Source organism: Symphodus melops (assembly GCF_947650265.1).
Source record: "Symphodus melops genome assembly, chromosome: 9".
NCBI lineage: Eukaryota > Metazoa > Chordata > Actinopteri > Labriformes > Labridae > Symphodus > Symphodus melops.
The window spans coordinates 14,190,849-14,210,185 of NC_136699.1; the positions used below are offsets into that span (position 1 = coordinate 14,190,849).

A 19,337-nucleotide genomic window follows, 5' to 3' on the forward strand; every position below is an offset into this window, starting at 1 on the left:
TTGTTGCCGTTTGAGTTTAGAATGTTTTTTTTTAGAAATTCTGAAGCCTAAATGTATTGACGAAAAATCTTAGATGTGAAGTGGCGAGACTAATGGAAATGTGATGGAGCGATGCCACTGATGGCAACTTGTTTGTTTATGGCCTCTGAGCCTTGTATTGATCTGTTTACAAGGTTATCAATTTCAAATGAAGAACGTGATGGCCCAGTGATGTCACCCTTAACTACACTGTTAAAAGGGGTTTTGCTACTCCTCAAAAAATGGAGAAATACGCATCACTTCTTTTTGTTACAAGGCTTTGATTGCGGATAGATGCGGTGCTCTGTGAAGTGCTCCGAGATTACTGATTTCTTTGTTGTTTGAGAGTGGGACAAAAAGCAAGTTCAAAATGGTGTCCAATTTCATCTCTAAGCTCTCTGGTTCGCTTAACAATGAACATTTGTAGTCAAAGAGAATCTAAAACGATGCCCACAGTTTCAGAGCAGTAAGAAACACAGAAGAAAAATATTAATGACAATATCTTTTTTTTTGATGACATTCAGATTTAATGAAATACCGTTTTTTCTTTATGTTTCTTTAGTGTGTGGTTTGCTTTGTGTTGTTGCAAAATATGAACTCGCGCACCCACCACACACACATACACATACACACTGCTGCACAAACATACACACGGCTGCTGCACAATAAGTCCCTGGTGAGCTGTGAGCAGAGGGCTTGGAGAGGAAAGAGGAAAAGAGGAGCTGATGCATTTCCTCTGGACACACACTGTTTGGTGGTGAGGGTGGCTGTGCGAATGTAGGACACACTCACACTCAAACATTGTTAAGTACTGGTGCTGATGGTAATTTGATATGTAATATGCCCCACGCTGGGGCACAGCAACACAATAGCAGGGTCCACGTCTCAAGCGGCCCTTGTGTTTACTGTCCACAGCCGCCCCCGTCCCCAAGCATGTCCTCATTCTGTCAAAAGCCCTTTTGTCTTTCACCACAATTCATCACACTTCTCATCGCGTCTTTTGTTTTCAAGGGCAACCTTTAAATCTTGTTTTTAATGTTTTATTTTAATATGTATTATAAAGGTCAATGCCATACCCCACATGTACAATGTACATATCAACCTTTAAAATACTTTTTTTAACAACTGAAAATACCTTAAATACATTACAAAACAAACAACGTCAACATTACATTTATTAAAAACAAAAAAAGAAACAGTAATACAGCGTGAACATTATACAATAAAACTCCATAAAACACTCAGAGAAGCTGCTTTGCAGGCTTTTACCTTATTAAATCATTCAGTATTGAACCACTAGTTTGTCTTTGGTCTCTGGTTTAGTTGTCAGAGGAGGCACCCCATGTAGCAATACATTCCCACTGGTCGCAGGTTTGACTCCCAACCCTGACACAGTTTGCTGAATATCATCCCCTACACCTTTTTTCTGTTTTTACTATCAATGCCATGAATAGGTAAAAAAGTGAAAACAAAAAAAGTGAAAAAGCTTCGAAAGGAGAGACAAGTCATTAACTTTTCCCCAACACGTTGCAGGGCTGAATGTGAGCCTTTGATATGTTGCATGAAAAGCAGCAGCACTGGCAGAAGCGTTAAGTGACAGAAAAAGCTCTCAGGTGGAAGCAGGCATGGCATCAAAAGAGTTACAAAAGCACAGACTGATTCAAAATAGGTCCAATATCATTATAGTGCGTAGGATGCACATTTTCAGTAATAGGTTATGTCATGTTTTAGTGGAAAGGCATATTTGAGTTGACTGCTTGAACTATTTTTGCAGGCTTGTATTTGTTCAAAAAATTCTACAAGTATTGGGAAGTGTTTAACATCACGCGTGTAACAGTGGATATCACGTGGGAGCATGGAGGAGGACGGCTAATACTGCGACAGCAAGAAAAGAGGCCGAAAAAAGAACTTAAACGGCTCCTTTCAAAATATCATTAGTAGAAGCCTGACCAATCACAGCACAGCTTGATTGGTTTTCCCTGCACAAATGATGAGTTATCATACATCAGTCGAACCCACAAATTACTGAGTTCATTCAGAGTGCTGGATGCTGAAGCTGCATTCAGCGAAGATGACTGCCAGATTCAAATTCAAGATGGTTACATGGTCAGAGAGTATATTAAACTGAAGGGGATGATGGATGCCTGAGGCTGTACACAGGCTCTCAATCAGCCATTCACTCTATCAGGATTAAAGGGTAATAGACCTTTCATAATCCCAAATATGCCCTCTGAGAATCCAAGCTTAGTTATCGCATGTAGTTTGGTCATTCCTAAAAGAAGAGAGTTCTCTCTACATCAAGAAAACGTGTTGGTTTTCATTATAGAGAGAGTGCAGAGAAATCAGAACATTATAAAGGATGTTCTGTACTTTGGGACAAAAGGCACATCATTAGTCTTTGGTTGAACAATCTTACCAATGTAGTTCATTAATATTTGAACATTTCTAATATCTTCACAGAGTGACACATATACACTACCTTTTTGTAAGTGACAATTAAGATCCCCCTGTTTGCCTGGAAACACTAGCGCGGCTTCAATTTGACAAGATTTTCCAGTGTCTTTGTGGAAGAACAGGCACGGCAGACAGATAGATGAAAACAGTGCAGAACTGATCAGCAGAACGATCGTTCTTCTGGGAGGCCCGACGTCACTGCAGGCTTTGGGAAAGAGAGGCATTCATAACCGTTCATCAAGTCAAGAGTGGGTAAAAGCCTGTGTTTGTGTGTTTATGGTGTAGACCGATAAATACAGTAAAGAGAGGGATAGACAGCCTCTCTTGTTGACAGTTGGGAGCACACCTGCTCGTGAGGCCACACCTTGTCTGCCGCTGTTTACACTCAGCAGTCTATAGCGCTGCAAATTGTGACTGCTTTGTAGATTTTATTTGGTTCAGTGTTACACTATTAGATATATTGCTTTTACATTTCTGATATCGGTTAAATGATCGGGTTGACCAATGATTCTGTCTACTTGTTGATCGGTCAAAATGGTCAATATTGCCTTAAAGATGACTTCAGTGACTGTTGGTTTATAGAAGTATGAACACTGCTGCCTTTGATAGTAGTGGAAATTCTGTCTGTATTTGACTTGACCAGAAATAGACTTTTTTTTTTTTTCTTTTCGTGTGGGGGTAACTGTCTGAAATAGCTCTTCAAAGGAACCTTTGAACTTGGCTTTTAAACGCTAGCGATATAGTAGCAGTTTGTTAAAATGTCAAATACACTTTTCTGAATCTGTAGGAGCCTAAAGCAAACCGTTATGTAGAACATTAACATCAATATTACATCACCCTGACTGTTTCCTACGTCTGTGAATTGGCACCCACAAATGCGCATGTGGACCTAATACAAAGAAGAATGCACACAGAAGGGTGTTACATGTAGTGAAAGGTCACACAGGTGCAGGGCATGGCTGACAGAGCAGCGACAGCCTGCTGGAAAAGTTCTGCAAAACCTATTAACCCAAACTCACCCAGACACACACACACACACACACACACACACACACACACACACACACACACACAAGTTAGAATTGTTGATAGGCAAAAAGCAACAAAAAGAAATGGGAAAACTCTTCTGGCAAATGTAAACACACAGGCCCGCTCACGCACACACACACACACACACACACACACACACACACACACACACACACACACACACACACAGCCATGTAATTAATCCAGGAAATTAAAATGCGATAACACCATTATTACAAACCACTTCTCCCAAAGTTTAAATCTATGAATATTGTAATTGCTGCCTTCAGGGCCTTCTTATTCAATTGGACATGGTATTATTCCTCCATGTTTTACTTATTGATGGCAATGAACAAGGCAGGATTTATGTCTGAAACCGCCTTTATTACCCGGGGTTGCATCATTTTCCAGGAGAAGAAAATAAAGAGTGATCTGTGGTCATTAATTCAGTCTTCATGGGGACTGGAAAAACTTCCTTCACGGATTCTAATTTACTCTGTTAAGGCGAATTAAACTTTTGACGGCCTCACAATCTGACCTTTGGGAATAATTTAGCTTCATTCATTGAGTCATAGTTGTAATCTGCCACTGTGGTGTGGCCTTACGTCCAACTTTGATTCCAATATTTGTCAGTGTAACTTAAATATAGTCTGTTAACTTCGTTGGTAATGACATTACAGGGACAGATGTTAGACTACAGTTTGAGCAACGTTCACTGAAGCGTCCCATATGCTGCATTTGCTTTTTGTATTGTCGGGGTAGGAGGAGTCGCTTTCCTGTGATTGTCTGCCTACTCTCTCTCTCTCTCTCTCTCTCTCTCTCTCTCTCTCTCTCTCTCTCTCTCTCTCTCTCTCTCTCTCTCTCTCTCTCTCTCTCTCTCTCTCTCTCTCTCGCTCGCTCGCTCGCTCTCTCGCTCTCGCTCTCACTGTGCTTCATTCCCTCTCATTTTTCCAAACTTGAATATTCCGCTTGCCTTGGAGCTTTCGCCAGCGGAGCAGTGCAGCCATCTGACTGACACTGAACGTATTCCTGGCTGGTTGTTTTTTTTTTTTCTGTGCCGTTTGGATCACACTTTAGGGGGGAGACGGAATCATCAAGAGTATCAGCTTCTTCCTGCCTTTTTTTCAACTTAATTTCGGGCTATTTTCAAGATGACAGAAGAAAAGAGTGTTCGGCATGTAAAGCTGGTAGGTGTCTGAATGAGACCCCTCCCCTCGACGCGCAGAAGTGTCTGGTTTGGTCTGTCTGTGTCGGGGTTCAGCGCACAGACGCGCCGGGGTGAGAAGCGCCCCGGGGATAGACACTGGAACCTGTGGTTATTTATTTCCAGTTTCTATTGGGCTTATCATGATACGTTCTCTGTCAGCTTTCTGTTCAATGGACTGAATACAAATGCGTGATTTCGGCTCCTGGTATCCGCTTAGCTTAAACTTCGACACTTGGCTTTGAGAAGAGGGATTCTGATGTGTTTTCATGTGTACAGACAAGCGGACCCAAACTGATGTTATGATATAGAAGAACAGATTTCATGTTGATGATTGAGTGGGGAAATGGGGCTGCGTTCTATCTTGTGTCCTGGGAGTGATAAAAAGATTGTTTTGTGTGATTAATTAGAGCAATAGATTTTCGACCTAACTTTGGGTAACCCCTGCTGCGCACAGCTTTCCTGAACGATTTCGGCACAGATTCACGTTAATTCTAATTTCTCTGATTGTTTCGATTGCTGACTCACTGAGTGATTAAAGTTCAACAGAAGTGAACGTGTCATGTTTAAGAGGTGTAGACAATCTCTTTCCTATTTGATTGTGTCCTTCCTGGAGCAATGCTCACTGAGTCAAAATCAAATCTTCTGCTGGTTGGAGCAGTAAGCTATTGCCACAGAATGAATACCTTGTCAGAATATTATGAAATGCACAGAGTTGTCAGTCATGCGGTGATGTGTCAGTACATATAATTCAGCTCATGGGTGACTGAATGCCAAACACTGAACTCCCCCATGTTGTGATGAACCTGCTGCGCCTAGTTGAGCGAATTAGCTTGTTGTTGGGCTGCTTTGAGTGTCTCTGTATGCTGAAGTGTGGGGTTGCCTTCAACACAAATGTCTTTGGCTGTGAGGAACATGAGCAGTTTATTGCTTTTATTTTATTTGCAGTTTGCTGCTTTTTTTTGTTTGCTTTTATTTCTCCTCAAATCGGTGAATGTTTATTAAATATTTGGTCCTTCTTTTCTCTGTCAGTATTAGAGCAAAGGCGAACCATTATAATATAGACCAAGGGTTCAAACCCAGTCAGCCATGTGCACATCCTATAAATGCATGTCGTAGCACCTATTTCTGTCTTTTTATACCATAATGCCTTTGGAGATTCCCTGTCAAACCATAAGACAACATGCCTCATCAGACCGATTACACATCAGCAGACTCATGTACGCTTCCATCTCAAACAGACATGGCAGTGCCCCAGGCTGCCACTTACACATCCGAAAGCCATACATTCTCTTTCCCCACTGTCTATCTTTAGGGTTGTTTTCATATGGTCTCTCTTTTTCTTTCATCTTCCCTCTCTTCCTGTCTCTCGTTTGTCTCTCTCTTGAAATATCCATGTGTCAATCATCAATCATCAGTCTCTCTCTCTCTCCCCCCCCCCCCCCCCCATCCAGCTCTTCCAGTTCTTCACTCTTCTCTGGCTCTGAAGAATGGTGGCGGGGCTGCTCCCTGTCAGTGCTCCAAGGCACATTATGAAGCAAAACGCTAATTATGTGTCTGCTTCACCTGCTTTTAACCTGTTTTGTTCTGCATTTTTTTATGTCAAGTTAATCTTACCCACAAAGACCAACACGAGGATGAAGAGCACAATTGTTGTCCAGTGTGGCTGAATCTTAAATATTGAGGGAGCTGAATGTAACCTTTTTAATTGGGAGAAAGTTTTACATCTCCGTTTAGCAGGTATCATTGTGAGAATATTAATTATTAAGGTATGAAATCGCAACCTTGGTGCAAGATTAAGGGGTTAACTTGTATCCAGAACTTTTCCCTTTATACAACATTATGACGTTGTTTGGTACTTATTACAATTACTGCATTTAGTCTTTTTAGGACTTTTTGTGCTGCAAGTATAACAATCTGACCGTAAGAGGTTGTTAATGAGACGGCAGGAACATGTAATTGGTCTCGCTTTGACCTTACTTTCCCCCTCAGATTGTCTAAAAAAACACACCAGATTACCATCTGGCCATTTTTAAATTAAGTTCTTTGTAACATTTAGCTGATTTTTCAAGATGTCTGTCAAGCTCTTATTAGACCGTCATTTAAAACTTGTTCTTCACCTTTCCCCAAGTCCTCAAAAGACCTGGAAGACTTTTAAATGAAGTCCAAACGTTGAGCAGCTCAGAAAAAAAAACCCCCAGTTAGGCAGACCGGTGCTCTGAGAGGATTTTTTTCATTGCCATTTCAGAGGAGACCTAAGTCGTATGTCTTATTCCAAGTGGCATTAAAAAGAAGGTTTTGAAAGTCTTCCATTGACCTTGATTAAACTTTGAAGCGGACATTCTTCAGTTAGGACTGCTGTGAGGTGTGTGCTGGATGAGGTGGTCAGTTTAATGCTTCTGACACACATACAAAGAGAGGCAATGAATCTGCACCCCTGGAGTTTTAAAATCACAGACCTCTACTCCACATTTAACCATTCGTCACAGTGTCAGAGCATTCTGCAGCACCTCTAGACCACAGCGATTCCACAAATTCTTCCTAACGGCTCAAATAAATCATCTGAGAGAGCAGACAGGTCCAGCTAATAAGCAGTACTCTCTTGAGTTTTTACCCCCGGCCTCATTGTTTGTTCAAATACAGGCGATAAATGAGCTCGGAGACTTCTCCTGTATCGGCAAAGACTGGGCAGAGGAGTGCTTTGGGAAAAATATGCTCTTATGTTTCTGTGTTATGCGTAACTGTGGCAGGATGGAAAGTCATCATTTATATTTGCCTATTCAGTTGTAACCTTTGCTATTCTGTTCAATACAAAACTGATGTGCGGGGAGCATCGTACTAATTATAATCATAATCACAGTACTAAATGCTCTCTTCTGCTATTTTCATTTGTATTAAACAGCTGCCAATAATTGCTTTTGCTGAACTGTGTCTTTGTAGATACAGAGAGGAAATGCAACACCAGCAAAGGAATCTGTAACAAGCTGTGTGTTAGCACTGCAACCATGCAAAAAAGAATGTGTGCCAACTACGGCAGGTATACGCTGAAGTGTCAAATATGTGGAACAAGACTTTCTTGGTCCCTACGCAGCAAGTGTTCTAGGAAAGACTTAACATTTTCTTGTTAATTATTATTTAATACAAAAAAATACTTGCGCAAATGGTGGAAATAACTGGCAATTTCTTGTATATTATTCATATCAGTCTGTTAAAGACAGGACTCATATTTGTTGGTGTGAATAATATTCTCTTTTTTTTTTTTTTTTTTTTTTTTCAAGTTGTGATAAGTTTGGAGGTTAAATTAAGCACACATATGCAAGTGTTAAGTGAAGTCTGCGCTGATTACTTCCGGTATGTACTCGGTCTCAATGCGACTCCTTATGTGGAGCATAGAGGAAAGAGTTTGCGTGTGAGATAGAATTGATGGAGGGAGTAAGTGTGGGAGTCTATGCAGACACAGTGTGGATGCATGGATGCTGTGACAGATTGCCTCCTGTTTTTGTCTCCACACTCCTTTGATCTCTTCATTGCTCTGAGTGCAATGAAGGTCCCTGCCAAGAGACGTGTAGCCTGTCTCCCTGTTAGATTTTCCTCTGCATGTAGATCAGCAAAGAGAAGCCACGCATGGTATACTCTCCTCCGAAGAAAAACAAAACAACTAAAGTGTAATCAGTGAGTGTTAAGCTTTACCTTTAACCCAAGCTTAGACTATAGGACTGAACAGCTTGCACCAAGCTGGTCAGCTATGGTTCAACACAGAGAATCAAAGCATTGTGAACACATTTGGGGTGTTCAAAAATATATTTGATTGTAAATCAAACACTACAGTCTACATCACTTTGCTTGCTTAATATACATTGTATCCATAAAGGGCTTTTCAGGTATCAAAGTTACTGTGCGTTAGTTGAAAGTTAAAAAGGATTCCTCTGTCAACTATCAATAAATATTTGCTCTGGCTGGACACAACATAGACTTTAATTGCCATCATCTTTGTAGATGTATATAACCAATGAGGGCTGCACACCAAATGCGTTTTTGTCTCCCCTCATCTGATTTCTTTCATTAGCAGATTCCTGCTGTAATTATCAATCGATTTTTTTTGTGGAGGTTTTCCAAACTCATTGCTCTGAGCGCAAACCCGTTTTCGTGTTTTTGAAGGGAGCCTCCAGACTGCACGTAATTAAACTAATACAAAGGCCGCAAATATATATCTTTCATTTTTCATGATCCTTTCACACTGTGAACATTTGCGGAAGATTTTTCACAGTTTTAGTTGAAAGGCAACAAAGCTCATATTTAAATCCGATGACACTGGTTAATTATTGTGAGAATGTGATTCTGAAGGAGCAGGAGAGGAAATTAACAGACGAGTTCAGAAAAAAGACCTTTTTTTGTAGAGTAAGAAAAATGAAGTTTTAAAGACTTGTTATGAGTTGAGCTCAGTTACATTTCATGAAAAATGAAGCAATTGATTTGGACTTCTAATAATTCTAACCCTGATAAACTATATGAGTAAAAGAACAGTTTCTTGAGCTCACCCTGTCATTCTGATATGTTCAAATCCTCAAAGCACGGTCTTAACCCTAAGAATCAACCCGACTTAAAAAGAGGAGCTCCCCCGCCCCTTCCTAACAGCAGCAGCTGAGCTGAGCAGGCAGACAACCTCCCAACACGCTAGTTAACAGCCAGCTGCCTGTTGTCTGCTCCTGCTGCAATGCACGTGTTTCCCATGATCTCACCTGCTGGCACCGGCAGACTGGGATCAGGCCTAGATCTTCTGTCATGCTGCCCACCCCAGAAGCCTCTGTGCTGGGTGGAGTGCACCACACCTCCTCTCTCTGGGATGACAGAGGTGGCAGAGGTTTGGAGCTCTGCCCGGGGAATAATGTTGTGATACAGTGGCACATATGTTTAGTGCACACGTGTAGCTTTTCAGCAAAGCCTGTAAGCATATTTTTTCAGATTGAAATGCACCATCTGAAAATTAAAAATTCTGGCACATAAAACAAGACGGGTGTGTAAAAGCATAAAATATGCAGCCTGCTTCACACCACTGCATTAAAAGATTGTTCATAAATATCAGAGTCACTCTCTATTCCCGGGCTGTTTAACAGCGACAACCTACTTTAATGAACATCTCTATACTAATGCCAGCTGAGGACAGGATGTAGTCAAAAAAAAAAAAAAAAAGGTTTGGGCACGAAAACTGAGAAATAACTGTAAAGAGATGGTTGACATGGGTAGGTGTAAACAGGAGGAGGCGTAAAAGAAGAAAAAAAAGGTTTTAGAGCTTCAAAGATGTTCGTTGGATTCTGGAGAGGGTTAACAACTACACTGAGCTAAGAGTAAAAAGTCATACGGGTTGAATATGGGGGAACAAAAATCCTTGGCTTACTCGTGAGCACAAGTAATGACACATGCATGCTTTCATCATCTGCCCAGCAGGCATGTTTATGGAGCACCTTCCATCTAAAAGTGGCTCTTTTCCTCTCTTGTTGGCTCATTGCAGCAATCTCCAGGAATCAGACATTCTCCGACAATGCTCTGCTAAATATGAAATCAGAAGTCAGAGCAAGCAGGAGGCTATGGTGTAAAGTATTTAGTTCTCAGAAACTGCCACGTTGAATTGAACCATATTCTGTTACTATGATTAGCAGCTCTCATGATCCAGACCTCTCGCAGGAAGCCGTCGGGTTGAGTTCTTTCTGTCTACAGGCTGACGGTCCAGTTCAATATTGATATAGCAGTGGGCATTGTTAACCTTCACAATTATTCTCTTTGGTTTCACTGCACCCAAGGGAGGGCCTATTTTTATAAAAGCCGACAATGTTGGACAGCTATTGTTTAGCAAACAACCTATTGATTTGTGTTGGTGAGGTTTGCAGCGGTGCAGCATGGGGTGAGTGTGTTTTTGTTTTCTCTATTGAGAAATGCCTTATTCAGAATGTTTGAAGAAGTATGTGAGAGCTAACTCTACTCTTAGCCCATATAAATGTATACACTTTTTTTTCTCTTGGAGCTTTCACATTAGAATTCTGGATGCATACATTTACATATTTCTGTGATATTACACTTACTGTGTTTTCCTCACTGAGGCTCTCTGCTGATTTTCTTACCGCAACTTTTTGGCACTTAAATGACGGGGACGTCTTTGTTTCTGCAGCTGCTATCTGCATGCACGATCTGCATCTGAACAGTTGTGTTGTAGTGCGATTGCCTGCATCCTACAACATGTGTGTAATTAATAATGCAAATATAGGAACGAAAAAAACAGTCATGTTCATGCATAGTGATTAGAATCAGAGTCCCCGTTTTAAGAAGCAGCAAATGCTTGTCTGCGATGCACACAATCCAATTGAAAAAATACGAGCTACAAGCCACTGACATTTGGACACAGGGAGCCTGCTGAGGTGATCAAACAGCAGCCAAGGAAAACAATGGCTCATATAGTCTCCACACTCAAAGGAAATGCCAAACATTACAGGGCTGTATAAATAGAATGCTCTGACTTTGTAGAGCAGGGCGGCGAGGTAGAGGACAGGAACCCCCTCCCTGGGGTCACACTGATGGCAAGGTCTTTCACCTCTCCACTCTCTCTCCCTTGTTGCTCTTTGTGGTTTTTTTCTCTCTCAGGGTGTGGGTGTGATCTATTTTTGAGCTGATTTCTCACGACCTCCTTGTGTACTTTCATCTCCTTTGCTAGGCTACTGTATTTTTTTTTTTTTTATCTCTCACTCTCTCTCTCTCTCTCTCTCTCTCGTACTTTTTCCTGACACACGGTCATAATAAATAACTAAAGAGCCTAGTAACACATCACAAACACCTCTTCCTTTAATAATGCACCATTTACTATTACAGTGGAAGTGGCAAATGGCCCTCCTAGATGTATTATGTTGTGCAGAGTTTGACCCAAGGTGAATAGCGTACTTAGAGCGGGGAAAGCTTGTGTTTAATGGCTTTTGGTCAAGCAGACTATTCTTACTGCTGACAGCTCGGTGCAGTTCAGTTTAATTTAACGCTTGTGAGGAAAGTTCCCTTTGCATCTGGATAAATGCAGTCCATGCACATGGTCCTACAACGTGCAGCCTGATGTGTGGTGGTAAGGACTTCTGCACTGAGTGCACCCGTACTGGGATGGAAAATCCATCTCGGGTTTAAAATATAGAATCGACAATTTATTTGTCATTCCACACTGTCTGTTTTCCCTCGTACCTCATTTTGAAAAAGGAGGGAGGGAGCGATTGCGTCCCTCAAACCAGGTTAGTTGCTGTGACTACATGTAATGAGGTTACGGATGATTCAGCCGAGACAACTCCAACAAGTCTGTCACCTGTACTATCTTTTGTATCAGGCGTATAAATGTATTTCCCCTGGCTGACAGCCTGTGCAGACAGTTTGGAAGGATTGAACCCCAGCTGCTACACGGCGACACACACATTCACCACCAAGACACTCTTTCTTTGACTTCTTTTCTTCCTTTTCCCATTATTATCACTTCATACACGTGCAGAAGTTTCAACAGTATCGGTTTTTCTCTTCCTGGAACCTTTTTATTGTCATCTTAATGACTACTGTGAGGAGAAAAAATGTCCAAACTCCTGTCATGTCCAAGTAGACAAATCAGTCATAGACAACAAGTCACACAGGCTATTTGATGTTCGTTAATAAGGACAGTTGTCACACCTGTTGTCAGAATTGTCGATGCTGTTTGAGGCCCTGTATTGACCCCAGTCTCTGCTTCCTTTAGAGTCAATAACACAATCTTGGACAACATCATTTGCTAATAAAACTTGGCAAGATACTTAGAAAGTTCTGATCGGTTAGCCTGCTTTTTATAAGATGCATTCAAAGTCGTCAGCTGTTTTTAACAACAGGCAAACTTTTCAGGAATAGTCAATCTTTAAACATTAAGCTATTGTTTTTTTTGGCAGTCTTTTCCAGGCTAATGTAAATGTACATAGGCCAGGAATGCAATTTCCCACAGAAAAGAGCCTCTTTTCAGGAGCGGAAAGTGCTGTTTATGTGGTGCGTAGATTGCTTTTTCACATGATGCAAAGTCAATTTGCATATATATGGAAAATACCAGTAAAAGGTAAGCCATTAACTTGCCATGCTCTTGTGCACACACACACACACACACACACACTCACGCGCATGAAAATATAGAAAAATTGAAGCTGAATTGGTGTCAACTGTCAATACAAGACGGTTTGTTTTCTGGGAACCAAAACAATGGATTTTTCAAGTTCTGCAGGATGTGCCCCCCCCCATCATTTTTACCTAATGTTGTTTTAGATTCATGAATTCATGCAGGGAAATCATTTTGTTCCAAAATATTAGTAGTGTGTAAATCTTGTCAGACCTTAGTCTGAGAAAATACTACAGAATCCATTGTACTTGGACATAAAGGTGAATATTCAAGTCCCAGTACAAAATATGCGTTATAAAAAATATACAGCCTATTTGGAGTACATATTTTTATTTCGAAAACAAGTTTACTATCCTTTACCCATCTTGCTCTGCTTCTATTAGGATGCAAGACGAAGAAAACATTTAAAGAGAGAAATAGCATGTCCACTTGATCACAGCCTTGTCTATGAGCCTGATTTATAAGGTCAACAGCTTATGACCCATGTTCATCCACTATTGAGCTTGAGGCCTGCAAACTGATGATATTTGTTCAGAGTTAACGTAAGCTTCATTCTGTTCTCCCTCCAACATGCTCAGCTCTGTCTAAATATCTTATAAGCTGTTCTGCCAGCTTCTGATCCCAAGTTTGTTCTCACCTGGGCAAATGCACATGAATAATGGAGGCATTATGAATTGTGGCAGGGGAACGGTTGCTTCCTAGTGTTGTGCAGAAGCTCGATAAGGCTCTCCACCGCACACTGCAAAAGAGCCTGAGTGAGCTGATGAGACGACGTCTGACAGTATTAACTTTATTACCCACAGGCTGCCAAGCTGTAACAAGTAGAAGTATTAAGTGGAGGGTGAAAGTGAGGAGGTGGGTACTACTCACTGTCACAACCCTGTGAAAATCTCATTTCATTCTGCTTTCATGTTTAAATGTATTAAACCAATTAGCGAGTCTGGCTCGGCCTTGTGCCTGACGAAAATGGATTGTTTATTTTATTTTCAGTGTCTTGCATCAGCAAATGTCCTTCACACAATAAAGCCCTCATCAGCACTGCTGACAGGGAGAGGGGAGAACATGGGGAACAAATAGAAACGTGAAAATGAACGTGGGCTTGTGAGAGCAGTGACATGCATGTTAGTCTGCAATACATTGCTGCACACCTGCATGAGAACAAATAGATGGAACACAAACTGGTTTTAGTTGGAAAGATAAAACAGAAACAAACCCACTTTCTTAAATGCCGAAACACAACTCATTTATTGGACACTATAGATAATTAAATCATCGTCGGCAGATGACTATAATGCTCACCTCAAGATTCTTTATTAAGGTATAGTTTTAAAAAAACAACCAACCTCTTTTTTATATAGTTGTATGACTCCAAATTTTCAAATCAGATTTGAAGTGAAAAGAAGTAAAGCATCAAGATCATAAACTCAGTTGACTTGTGTTTTTGTCCATGCCCTTTAGTTAAAAGGTCTAAGAAAAAATGTTTCAGGATTTTTCTTACCTTCTTGTTTCTATCATAAATATTGTATTAATGGATTTTCAGGGAATTGGGTTTGTACTATTTTTTTTAGGACATCCAATGTCTAAATCAGTAAAACTATATTCCCCATACTTCAACAATATTCATCACTGTTAGAGGTTCCCTTTGCATCTGGGTAAATGTCCTCTACTGTTAGATAAGAGTTTACAGAAAAATTCAATGAGGCAAAGTGAGATGAATTGAGATAACTTCTCTCCAGAGTTACTGATCTATCATAAGTACCGATCTCTCCTTTATGCAGCATAGGCCATTGACCACAGTCTGCCAGAGTTTGCCTGTGTTTCTGTTGTCAACATTTTTGTGGCATATCTCTCCAGAGTCCCTGCCCATATCAAGAGGGGACACTGGTACTCAGGAAATTGGGGACACTAACTGGTACAATGAGTAGAGACTATCTACTTACTAGTCCACTGATGTGCTGGACGAGAGCAGGCTGACCTTGAAACCTGTCAGAAGTTGGATGGCAAGTGATTGAAGGGCTTTTCTTGTGGAAATATTTTAGAAATGTGAATTGTTCCTTCATTGAAGTCTTGCAAGCAGCAATTGAATAAATAATTTGGTACATTTAAAGAATAATTAACTTGGTGATTTTTGATTTTATTTTTTTGGTTGAAAACACTACTCCTTATAAATAGGAAGTAAGGAGTGTAGCAGTGAGAGGGTTAAGCTTAACCCCGCCTGCTCAGCTGCACTGAATGTGAAATGGAAACACCGGCTTGGCAGCATTACTGTTTACATTCTATGAATAGGAATCACATGTTTGTTGAAACCAGCCCGCTCTGGGGTCTGCTGCAGAGAGGAAGAGAGAGAGGCAAAAAGAGATAGATGGAGACCGTGTAAAGACTGTGCCAGAGGAAGTGAGGAAAAAGATGAAGGGAAAAAATAAGAATAAAAAGGATGGCCGAAGGAGTCCTGGCCAGTTTCTCACATGCTTTGAGGCATAATTTCCTCCCATATGCAGCTGACACATGGCTACTGTCAAAGGCAGCAAGGAAATGTCACACAACAAGTTACATTTCCTTCTTGATCCCACTTATATAATCATATGATGCAGTTTTTTGTGGCTTGGTCAGCTCAGCTGCAAGGCTCTCAGTTTTGGGGATATCCCACTTCCTTAGTCCAAGTCCATAGCAGTGAAAAAAAAGCAGTCTCTTGATATCTGGAAAATCTCAGCAGTGCCTGGTTCTGACATGTCCTATGCTGGTGGGTATTTTTATCCCCTGTTGCTTCAATAAATTGCCTTCCTAAAAATGTCAGCAGTCCAATCCACTAATGCAACTGAATTGCACAACAATGTCCTGTTTTTTTCCGATTGAAATGCTCAGCTAAGGTGATTAGTTGAAATGCCATGTTTGCCTCAGCTTAAGAGTCATGTTGGCTAACAGGGTCACAAACGAAAGTATTCATAGAGAAGTTTTGCAAAACGGTGTTTTTATTTTTCCTTTCAATGTGAGCACCCTTTATTAGTGTACTGAGCTAAAATTTGTGTAGGTCTGACTTGCAAACATCCCATACACAGGCCAGCCATTCACTGTGCGGAGATGTATTTGCTCCAGTTTGGTATTTAGCTGCCTCATAAAGTACTGAATGAAGGCTTTCTGATTTGGAAAAACAGACTGCAAGGCAGAGTAACCACTAGCTTGTTGTGCCATGAACATTATTTTCCAAGCTCCATTAAAATGTCAAACCTTAAATTGCTCTTTTCTTCCAGGCAGGTTTTTATTGTGGTTTACATAAACAAGCTAATATAAAACAAACTTCAATTTGTTATTGTTAGCATAATTACACTTTTTATTTTTGTGATGGTCCAAGCTGAAAAGGTCCACCACAGATGGAGGTCAGAGCTTGTAAGCATGATAGCCTCTGCCTTTGCTTAGCCCAACACCATCAAGGACAATGAAACTCAAAGCTAGCATGAATACAGCTGGCCTATAGCATCACACCTTGCAAACAAGTATTCTATGATGAACCCACTAGGGTTTAAACATTAAATTAGCAGTTTAGCCAAAACATTATGTTACTATTTATGTCAGCTAAAAAGGGGTTATGGTTAAGCTAGCTTTCTAAGTTAGCAAGTGACTGTGTTTTTTGGGGTGTTTTCAATGTTACTTAAAAATATGTTCTATTGGAATATTTGCTTCTTTGCCTGAGTGGAGCTAGGCAAGAAGCTTAATACCTGCTTAAAACCCTATGACAGCTATCCTTTCACTATCATCAATTAAAACAGGAAGAACTGTTAATTCACTTGGTATAGCGATATAGCAAACTATGAGATATTACATTTGTATTAACAGTAGCCTATATAAACACTAATACAAAACAAAAAAGTTACAGAAAAGAAGAAGCAGTAGGCTATCATTCGCAATGGATTGTGGGATGGGTAGTTCCCAAAAATATACACAGTAATGTACCGAAACATTGTAAACTATTACTTGTCCAGCCATACTTTGATTAAAGTAATCCTTTGATACATCTATATAAGTTTGAGTTTTGAGCTAATTTCAATTCCCTTTCAACTGATTGCATTTTCTCAGGGTAGGTTTTCCATACAGTACCTCCTTGAAATAAAGACCATTGACCCCTGATACTGTCATTCTCTCCAAACCTTTAAAGTGCAACTGACGTGATTTTCTGCTCGCTGTCTTTTCACGCGATAAACTTTGATTCACAGCTTCCAGTCAGATTGAAAGATTTCAGTTACACTTGAGGGATGAGGAAGTATACTGGTAGATTAAACAAAGGTATATGGTTGGGGTCTGGAAGGATGATGGCAGATACTGAATTTAATCTACATATTTATCATAGATTTTCTGTGTTTTGATCCACTCTAAGGTCTAAAAGTCACTGTCTTTCTTTTGTATTTTGAAGTCTTTTTTTTGTGTGTTTTTTTTCAGGACAGGGATGAACATATGGATATGGACGCACACATGTGCTTGTTAATACCCACATAATCTACTTTGCACAGACGCAAAGCGTTTCATGGTTGTAATCTTTTCTTCTGCTTTCCACCCAGGGAACAAGTCTTTTTGATTTATGTGTAACATCTGGCTCGGGTTGCACCTCAGCATGTTCTTTTTGTGTTTGATTGAAATGCTTTGAGAACTTTTAACTTAATCCACTCAGTATTAGGATTATTTTTCGAAGGTTTATTTTTGGCCTTGTTTTAAACCTTTATTCATATAGTGGACAACGTGGGAACCCCCGTAATAGGGTATTTACAGAATGGTTTGTGTCTTGAACTACTCAAGGTTTCTTAAGTGCATTTGATTGTTTTCTTTGGATTTGATTTTAATAATTCCATTGGCGGAAATCAATTTGTGAAAAGGCTACAAATACTGAGGCTCAACAACTAGCAAATAGTGAATGCAATATTTTAAGAGAAAATAATAAATACATGAATCAGCAGCTGTGTCTTTTGGTTTAGAGCTGTATGGTTTGTTGATATGTTTGCAACCATTACCTCTCCCTTCCAACAACATCAAGTGTCCATTTAAGTCCTACGTTTTGGATCTGCAGCTGTGTGACTAAAAATTCTCAAGAGAGCAATTTGGTTTTTACAAGTGGATTGTTTACACAAGAATAATCATCTTTGTTCCACAAAAGCCTTTTCTCCTGACTGATGCATACATCAACAGAGTGTATTGGTGCAAAATACTATCATACACCCAAGGGACTGTACATACACTTTAAAATCTTTTCTTGTTTCCAACTTAACTAAATGACAGAAAGTGGGACATCCTTAAATTTAATATTGTGGAATTTCCCAGGTCCTGTCTCTTAAACTGGTTGTGAAGCACCAGATCATCGACTGTGACATCTATTGGAACCATGAGGAGAACAAAATAACTTAGCATACAGGATTCAAGTAATGTCACAACAAAAAGCAGTTGCTGCTTGATAAATAGATACTGTAGATGAATAGATGGATGGACACTTTATTGATCCTGAGGAAAATTCAAAATAAAGGCACACATCCCATACCAGCTTTTAGATTACTGCCCCCCCAAGTCTGATAACGCACATAGTAGTTTCACAGTCTGGTCAAGTGTATGTGAGTAATAAAAACAATTCATAATGTGGCCCTTCTACTTAAGACAAATGAATTAATCATTTATTATGTCCCAGTTTTTGTTTTTTCAACTATCATAAAAAAAGCTGAGGCATAAAAATCAAAGAATCAGTGCAAAAAACTAAAGAGAGGAACTGACAGACAATTGTGGCTATTAGTGTGTATCACTGCATGTGTGTCTGTTGATCTTTAAGTACCAGCTCAAGCTGTTCTGTCCAGATGGGACATTACACCCGAATGAGACTGGTATTGGAAGAGACAAATGAGAAAGAACTTATACAGTAAATGTGCAGCTCTTACTAAATGTGTATGTTTTGTTTTTTTACGTCTGCGTCTGCCTTAACCATGAAGCTCGTGATTAGCTCGCTAAATGGCTTCTATCATAGACGGCTCTGCTTCCCCAGAGTGACACAGCTAAAGCTTAATGGACCTGTTGATGGTGCGTTAAGGCTTGATGGTAATTATAACACCATGCTCTGTTAGACACAGTCACATTAACATCAAGAGAAGCAGCTCAGTGGCAGGAAATAGAGTGAGACTGCTGATTCAGTCATTTGAGTCTGACTGAATAAAAACCCTGTTCATGCCTCTGTTGATGTGATGGATTTGATCATGAAGGGTTGCTCTTTGTAAAGATGCCTGTTAACAATTACATATTTCATATAATTCATTATAATGACAATTAAATACAAACGTAAATTCTTGAATCTTTTGTATGTTAAAATACTCACAAATGCCTTTTTGATGTGATACATTTTTGACCTGTGAGCAGGAAAACAACTTTAATTGTGTCAAACACAGATGAAGAGAGTGGCAGTATTTTTACAAAATCACACTTCCTCAGAGTATGTATGGTGGTGATGGAAAGACATGATGT

General features: G+C 40.0%; 1 protein-coding gene across 4 annotated transcripts in view; it reads left to right on the forward strand.

Moving 5' to 3' along the window:
- mid2 (midline 2) overlaps positions 1-19,337 on the forward strand; it is a 124,438-nt gene that overhangs the window by 39,262 nt on the left and 65,839 nt on the right. For 2 of the 4 annotated variants that reach the window (XM_079351586.1, XM_079351589.1), the window contains exon 1: positions 4,283-4,688. The exons of the other annotated variants lie outside the window; for them this stretch is intronic. The gene's annotated coding sequence lies outside the window, so the exon portion shown is untranslated. Of the gene's footprint in view, positions 1-4,282; positions 4,689-19,337 lie in introns of those variants that run through there. 4 annotated transcript variants of the gene reach the window in all.